Source organism: Bombus impatiens, unplaced genomic scaffold, assembly GCF_000188095.3.
Source record: "Bombus impatiens unplaced genomic scaffold, BIMP_2.2 scf_1493, whole genome shotgun sequence".
Taxonomy (NCBI): Eukaryota; Metazoa; Arthropoda; class Insecta; order Hymenoptera; family Apidae; genus Bombus; species Bombus impatiens.
The window spans coordinates 22,026-31,535 of NT_177912.1; positions in this window are offsets into that span (position 1 = coordinate 22,026).

Sequence of the window (9,510 nt, forward strand, 5' to 3'; positions counted from 1 at the left end):
CACCCTATTACGAAATTTATTTAACTTCTATCCAAGCTCGGCCAACGACGGGCTATTAATTTAAAATTCGATTAAACTTACTTTCGGCGTAGGATAAAATAAATATTAATTTATTCGAGTAGAATGTTAGAAAAAATTTCGCTGTGAAACAACTGACACCTATTTCATTACCGCTTTACACGCTAACGAATAAATATGTCTATAAATATTCCATTTCTTTATTCATACGTGTATGAAAATGGACTTCCAACAGGCCGAAAGATTTTCCTAGATAACGGTATCTGTTGCGCTGTGTACACGATAACGTTACGTCCATTCAACTAGTCACCTTTGTCGATGACGCAGAATGGACATTGAGAAATAGGACGATGAACGAGCACAAGATTACCGAATTAATCGGACGCAGCGCACAAAGAAATCCTATATATATCCACGAAACAAATTCTCCAGATAAATCCTACCCTATTGTGGACACTATATTATAGCATACCGCGTCATCCTATAATCCTGCTATCCTCTTCCTCCAGTTTCATCCATTGCATCTTCATTCGCGATGCATGAAATTGATTCTAATGCAAAATATCAAATTTCTACCAAATTTCGGTTGGTTATACGATAACGACGATTATGATTTTAATTACACCAAGTAATTAGTCGAGCAGGTCGATATTTTGCGCATGATAATTCCTTTGCCTCGGCGGAATTGCTAAAACGAAGAATCTTCGCTTTACGAAATAAAATATCGCGCAAGACTCGAATAACGCACTCTGTACGCGTATCGAGCGATATAATAACACGGTAGCATGTAATAAGCGAATAAATTTTTGTCGTCGCGTCTCGGATCGTGTTCGTTTTTGTTTCACACGGAGGTTATAATCGGTCTTTTTAACCCCGTTTGTTCGATCGACACGCGCCGACAGAACGAGACGAGCAAATATTTTCATTGTTTCCGGAATAATATCGAGGATGAAAATCAGCCGAGAATAACGAGATAGATCGGACACGGGTGAAAAAGGAAATTCCAGGCAAGCGACGCGATCCTCGTATTTACAATCAGGCTTATATCGCCTTTTTACAAAATATCAAACGATCTTCTAGCAAATTCTCAATTCCATTCTTTTCTTTTTTTTTATGAACCTTGTGGTACAGTTAAAACGCGTAATTGAAGAAATTCTATTACGGAAGCAAGCCCAGAATATAGATAGGTATTTCCTGTCTTGGTTAACCATCTGTAAAAGTACTCGCTTTGAGAACAATTCCAGTAAATAATTCTAGAAAATAACCGGGAATAATGTATACGATTTAATTATGCGGATACGAAATCTGTTTAGTCGTGTTATCGATCTACGACGCGGCAAAATTCTAATTCCATCTGTTTAGTCAATTTGACTGGCGACCTCGTCGAATCGAACCTACGATATTTCATACCAGGATTTACGCATATACGTATACACTACGCTTTTACGCTATTAATTGTCAACTTTGAAAACCTTTAATTGTTGTATCCTTAGAGGTTTCTGAGTAACAGATTGAATCATCGTCGTTGATGATATAAATGTATCGCTCGTCGCCCGTGTCTTTAAATTTAGCTGTCGTTACTAGCTACCTAAAACTTTTGCGGACGCGATCGCTGCCAAAAAATATCGATATCGAGAGACGAATTACCGAAGGTTTAGCGAACAGCCGGCGCCGACAGCGAGACGAATTATTTTAATACGAGATCACTGTCGGTGAGCATCTGTTCGGTTCACAGGATCGGACGAACGGATTCGCATAATTACCGCGCGAAAACTCTTCTCACATTGGCGTGCTCGCGCACCTTCAATATCGCCTACCACGTATTCGGCAAATAATAATAATAATAGTAATAATAATAACAAATTTTTCCGTATCTGTTTCAATTTTTATCGACCGCCAGACGCTGCTTTTTATTTTGCGTTCGCGTCTTTCTTTCGTACTGCTCGTGTATCGTATCGTTTTTCTTCCTCTCGATGCACGTTTACGTTGCGACTTTAGTTACGCTCCTTTTCGTAGGTTTGCCATCTACTTGGGAAAGTTTTTCAGAGGGACGAGGACATCGGGGATAATAAATGAAAAAGATACAGAGTGTGGTAAACTTTTCTGCCAAATCAGCATCTTGTTAAAAACACTCAAGCAGAAGCAACTGAAGCGACTGAATTGTAATTCCCTGGCATTCTTTTTTCTTACTTTTGTCCTTTATGGGCGAAACCATTAATTTCTCTTTGCAAAGACATAGACGTTATTATCTGTGCTTTGAAACACAGATCGCAGAGAAAAGAGAGATTCTATCTTATCCCTGGATAATCCTAAGCTATTTACCTAATCTCTGGAATCGTCGAGATATTACTAATTCCTTCGAAAGCCGGAACTTGCGCGGAACTTTCCAACGAATCGCGAACCCCGGCCACTCCTAATTCCAACGTTTGGCACGCCTGCCAGTCGCTAATTCCTGAAAACTGTCTTCCCCTCGTTTTATCGTATCCGCCGCTAACGTAATTCGTTAAATACTTAAAATTCGGCTGTCTGACGGTCCATTTTCTGTTCGATTCCACCAAACATCTGGTCGAAGAAAACGGTAGCTTCGCTTCCGTTTCGTGTGATCCAGATATTACTTTATCGGGAAACTATAGCTTACTACTGTCTATACTCGGGAAATTATAGCAGTGTAGAAACTAAGTATAATTTATTGCCACTTAGCAAAGGCGGGACGAAAAAGGGACGAAAAAGGGACGAAAAAGAGACGAAAACGGGACGAAAAAGGGACGAAACGCAGGATTTTATAAAGTAATATTCTGTTCCGAGGTAATCAGGCAATATAGAAGAGGCAACGCGAAAAGTTTTCGACTTTTAAAAATCTGTGTTCTATCGTCCTTCTGATAATTATAATTATTCGATAATCTTAAGTGGTCTTTTAATTTCGTAGAAATTCTATTGCACGCAAAAGTCCACAAATTAATCGTTCCGATGAACTCGTAATAACGTAGTCTTGTCAAGACGTTAAATTTTCTATTCGATATACTAATTTTCCGCATAAATTGCTAGATAATAAACAAGCTTATAAGCAAGCAACTATGTGTGTATTTCAGTTCTTTCATCTTGGTGCTTCAAAGAGCAAGGGCGGACCTTCCCTCCCTCTCCAACCCTTTGGATACTTGTAAAGAAAATTACCTTCGCCATGGTAGAAAGCGAGGAGTAGAAAAGCGGTGGCCAACCAGGCGGATAATTCTATCATGGTTCACCGTAAACGAGTACTGGAAGCTGTCCCCAAGACGTCGACGCGATGGCGCGCCGTCTGCCGAGTGGTGAGTTCCTTCTAGTTTACGTTAGACGAATTTCTAGACAGGATATACTATTTCGCTTTATTTTCTATTTATATTCTTCGCTTGTAAAATTTGTTTGAAAATTGTCAGAGAAACGCACGTCCGAGTTAACGCGTCCACTGCCGCGTTACCGAATACCAACTTTCGAACATAACGAACCTTCCGCCTCTCCGCCGTGACCTCTTTTTCATCGAATTTCCCCTATTTGCGAAACCGATATTTCCGTCGCTTTCCGCGAAACCGACACAACGTTTCGCTCTCGACGAAACAAACGTTAATCGAGCTTTTGCAGGCTAAAGTAACATAACGTAGTAAGTATCACCGTATGCCTATCATCTTATTATCGACTGAAAATTTCAGATAAATGTTACGCGATGAATAATTTGAGATACATGTACAATTAATCTTCTATATTATGATTAACCGCGAGGCGATGATAATTGACATCTGATATTACACACGCGTACGCGTCAAATCTTTTCAGAAATGTTTTATGAAAATTCGACTTCACGTAATTCAGAAATCTTATAATTCTGCGTTTTGAAAATTTTACTTCACTTCGGTGCAATTGGGACGATAATCATTCACACTCGCGAAAAACTTGCATAAATATCATATTTGGAATTTTTCGTTCGTTGTTATAATTAGAATCGGTGAAACGAGTTGGAAGCTAACGTTCGAGTCACCCCTTGACGAGGTTTAACGCACGCGTGGATGAGCGATACCCTGTGTAAGCGTAACCGAACGAGGCTTCTTTCCTCGAGTGGCTCAGCTTTCGATCCGGGATGCTCGTTTCTTATCACGTTTCAACGGCTACGATAACTTTCTTGCTGAAACTCATTGCCAAAGTTTCGAGCAACCTTTCAGACGCATCTCCGTGTAAAATTAACCTGACGTGCGATCGCGGGGCTCGAACATTGGCAACAAAGTTACATTCCAATTCCCAACACCGTTCTACCGCGATGATAACGATATATCTTATAATATTACATTATATTATGTTATATTATATCGTATTATGCCTACTTAGGCATTGTAGATAGGTATAACAGATAAAAATCTTTTATTCTCGCGTAAGAAAAATTTGCTCGTTACATTTCTACTTTAATTTCTTATTCGACGATTATTAAAAAAATCTACTTTTATAAAACGTAAATTATGACAAGCAGAATTTTCGTTTCGGCTTTTGCGTCCCGACGAAAGAAATATTCGGAATTTTCAAATTTCTAACCAAACGTTTATTACTCGATCGTTGGGAATTGCAATCAATTAGAAATGCTTAACAAGATGAATTTCATTTTGTTCAACCGTTCCTGAACTTTTTCCAACATTCCTCTTACGATCCGTTGTTTTTCCATTTCAGTCATTAACGAAAAGGCTGAAAGTTTTCAAATTGCAAATTACGATCAATTTCGAAAAACGTTAAAACTGATCCGTTGTATCTCCTTTTCCCTGAATTTTCTATTTCTTCGAATCGTGATCAGCGACAAAATTTCTTTCAAAAACACCAGTTTTTACTTCCGACAGAAAAATTTCGGATGCTTTAATATCGTTCCTAAATTGATTCAGAACAAAATTATACAAACACTTTGAGATCTCGCCGAGAATTGGATGAAACGAAATAAAGATCGGAAAGAGACGTTCTCGCGTTTAAAGTACATCGAGACCCCCGCCCAACGACAAGTTCAAAGAGAGCTTTTTCGTAAAACGTTCGGTAGGTTGAGCGGTAGCAGTGGCGGCAAAGAGAAATAACAATTTCTGGCCGTATAAGTCTATCAGAGGGAGAAAAGGAAACGAGGGGCGAGATGCGTTGGTTGTTTCATCGGTGGAAGCGAAGGAGCATAGTTTGTTCCTCTCAGAAAGAGAGACACGTTTAGTTATTAAACGTCTGGAACCGTTGTTGCGTTTCCAAGCGTTTCCAAGCGTTTCCAAGCGTTTCCAAACGTCGGCAACGAGGAACAAAGCATCGTTTCAAGCATGCACACAGTCACTGCGAGGTACCTTTCGCAGTGATTCGGTTGCTTTTTCCGTTGCTTTTTTCGTACTTTGAAATTGTAGCCGCCAAAACCGAAAGATCCTTTTACGTCTTTCTGTTACTAGGATTCCTTCGATTCCCGAACCATTGTACTTGGATTTTCAAAGTGTATTTATTCCATCATGACGCAAGATGATTATAGATCGTAGATTATATAGATTATACAGGGTGATGGGTAATTGGTGGTACAAGCGGAAAGGGGGTGATTCTACGCGAAAAAAGAAGTCGAAAATATAGAATAAAAATTTTTTTTAATTTTTTTTTTATATCTTTCCATCGAGACAACGATCTACAGTGAGATCCGTTGTAACGTACCGTACGCGTACCGAGCGAAAATTCAAAGTCGATTTTCTCGAAAACAAAGTCTCAAACGAAAAATTTTTATTCCTTATTTTCGACTTCTTTTTTCGCGTAGAATCACCCCCTTTCCGCTTGTACCACCAGTTACCAACCAGCCTGTATATTGTGTCGTTACCGCGTAGACATCTGCAGCGTAATAACGGATAAAAAGATTATTTCATCTTTCACAGGAATCGGACGATTCTCGCAGTTTTCACAGTTGCATTATCGCAAAGATGGGATTCGATCGATTAGAGAGAAGAATCTCATGGCAGACGGCTTGGAATATGAAAATCCGAGCCATGTCGCAACGATGCTTACGGGACTTATTAATTAGGAGTTTTAATTAACCGGTACCTGGTAATTGAACGTAATTAGGTGCTGACATGCAGTGAAGCTCGGCAGAAACGCTATTATAAATAGTTGCTGGTATTCCCTGTGAAATTCACTGCACGGAAGCGATAGCGAACCTCGTTCCGATAAATTGACATTTTTTCCAAAAAATTCACCTACCACCGAATAACGAGGAAATAGGAAATACGTATCTAGAAGTTAGATATAGATAAATGAAATATTTCATCGTTTCGAAATAACCCAGACTACGATTTTTTAACTTTGGCCTATTAAAATTAGAGCCTCGAATAGAAAACAATTTGTTCCCTCGTAGCTTTTGTTGTATAATTTCGAAAACGAAGCTGAAAATATCGTATAAAAAAAGATTTCACACGCAACCACGAATGAAATTATAGTTGTACGATTGTTCTATGCTTTTTTTATAACACAACTCGGCAGAATTTTTTCATTTGCATTTTGATTCGTCAGCGGTTAAAGTTATTCGCAGGTGGTCGCAGTCACGCCAACGATAAGCGTTTCACAGCAAAATATCTACGATTGATTGATTTTACTTTTCTCTTTCTCTCTCTTTATTGAACAATCGTATTGAAAGTATAAGCGATCGACGAAACGAAGCTCGATGATGGTCCGGATTCCTAAGTAGAGTGTCTCTTTTTTCTCTCAGGCTGGAATACGAGAAAATCGATAGCTGTTTCATCGGTTCGGAATTTTTTCTTCGACACAGCCATTGTTTCAGACGATGATCGAACCAGTCCGATCGCGTACTCTCGGAAGGTTACGAGTCGACGGAAGATGATTTCGGTAATCAGAGAGAATTTCGCGGAGTATGCGCGATCGTGATGAGAACACGGCTGGACGGACTTGCTTGGAATTCGATCCCAACTTCCCCTGCACCATACTCGAGCGTTATAATATTTTTTGCTTTAAATTCTCTTTGATTAAAAACGGTCCAAGATTTGTTATTCGTTGTTTTAAAGCTTGTCCTCTAGAGTCGAGAAAGGAAAATTTCGCATGGGAAAACGATCAAGGTGGACGGTTAAAAGGCACGACATCGAAAAACATGAAATTACAAAATGTTAAATTGGCGTGTAACGACTAATACGTATTTCGTAGTTACAGAATCGATCTTCGATTGTCAAGCTGACCCGTAAGAAACGTTAAGATACTTGCGAACGTAATTTTGACAGTTTCTCGCCGATGGGAGAATCAAAACGCGGCAACGGCATTTCCATTGCGTCCTATTGAAATACAAATTCACCTGCCAATCCATCTGCCAAGTTTCACATCAGAAAGAACGATCCAGATAACCACGACAGGTGAATAACCCGAATATTGGCAGAGCTTGGCCCGGTGTCGTCTGTACCGCATTCCAAGATGGTGTACCACGGCTATTTAAGTCTCAGCAGTCGCCTCGGTCCACTTCTCTCATCCCGTGTTCCTCGAATCGATAAATAATCGGGAGCCGAGAGAAGTCGCGAGGCGACACGACACGACACACCACGCCACGCCGCGGTGTCCAGCCGCCAATCTCCGTGGAGATCGGCCACAGAGAGAGTTTTCAAATAAGTCGCAAGGCTCGTTAGTACCACCAGTACCGATCGAATTATTCGTCGACGAGACCGCTCGATTATTTTTTTTCTTTTATTAATTAAAATCCTCGCGTTAGCGAATGACGTGGATGCTAAAAAATGTCATTTCTGTGACTCGCGTGATTCGCCATTTCGATTATTCGGAAATGTTATTTCCTTCTTACCAGCGACCATATAAAACGAAACCCGAACCAACCTCAAAACAACCAGAATATAATAGTCAATATAATAGAAAAGTATAATAGAAATGTATTTTCTAACGCGACGCACAGGGAACATTTTAATTTCGGAACACTCGAGACAAAGCGCCGCTTGCAAATATTTGCGGACGAGAGAATGGCGGCCGAGCGTGTAAAAGGGATTGCAAAGGGTCAGCGATTTATTCTAAGAGATCGTTTAGCCGGTATCTGTTCGGCCTCTCGCGTGTTTCATGAACAGACTTGCGAGCCGGGTTGCCGGAAGGGTCCCTTAAGCGAGTACAGGTTACCTTAGTCTCGCTGTTACTCTCCATATAATCACGTATTCGATTAACATGATATCGCTATACAGACGATAAAGGCAATTACAGTTAATCCCGCTTGCGAGTGACCAGTTTGTCGATACGATCTACCGGTTTCTTTAATTATTCGTTCGTTTAATCTTTAAACCTCCTAGTTTTAATCTTGGTCTTGGGTCTTAGGAGTGCCAGGTTGCGCCTCACAGTTGGCAGACGGTACGTTCATATCGCTTCGTCCCTTTTTTCTTTTTTCACAGACCTGCCTTTTCCATCGTAATGTTCTGACCAAGGCAAGTGCACGTATACGCCTAACGCGTAAGTAAACAATTTTCTAACATGGAATTTAGTCGATCTGCGATCTTTTCAAATTGCTACGCGTTCAATTACGATTTTGAAAATGTTGCGAGTATTCGGTACGCTTTCTTTTTTCTTTTTCTTACACCATAGCGATACATTTGCGCGTAAATTTAGACCCTCCATCAACCTGCAATCCTGCCCCGTGGAAGAACGTTATTTTAGCGCGACATTTGCCATTTCGTCGGCGAAGCATATCGGCCGATAGTAATAGTCGATGGCTCTTTCGGAACGCGTTACTTTCTAAAGCTTCTTGCTCGTTCGACGAAACACGATTGCTCGTATTGTGACGAGGCAAGGTCAGCCTTGCTGACCCAATGGTGGGCCACCCACCATTGATAGTGTTCTTTGTCAGCGAACGAGTGAACACCCCGTACTAGACGGAGATTTGTGCCAACGTTTGACGAAATGTTGCGCGAAATATACGTGCTTGACTAAGTTATTAGCGGCATTTACGAGGCTGAAAAATATCTTTGGAGAATACAAAAGAGAAACGAAGGGAAATTATACGTAGGGAACGGAACTGCAAATAGCATCGGATTAAAAACGGTAAAACCAAAAAAGATAAAACCAAGCGCGAACTTATCGTATCGATTAAAAATTTCGATAAAAGTTTGAGGCAACTTTCTTTCAAAATCTTCGGACGCGAAAAACGCAAGTATTCTTTACCTCGACTAAAATATCCAAAATTGTGTTGGTGTTTCAACGTTTCCTATCCTTTTCCCCATTTTTCCCCTCTTTTTCCTTTTTTCTTTCCCTTTCAGACTGTTCTTAGAACTTTAACCTTGATCTAGAAGGGATGGTTGAATATCAAAGAGACAAACTTTCTTCGCGTCGTCCAAAGTACATACACGTATACGCGAGTACTTAAACGTACGTTACGTAAATGATGGAAAAGGATACGTTTCGCTCGTTATCCCAGGTCGTGTTTATCCGCGGCGGCCGATCTGTCCCGCCGTCGATAAAACCCCTTAACAGTGGCGGCCGATGGCAGTCCGACGC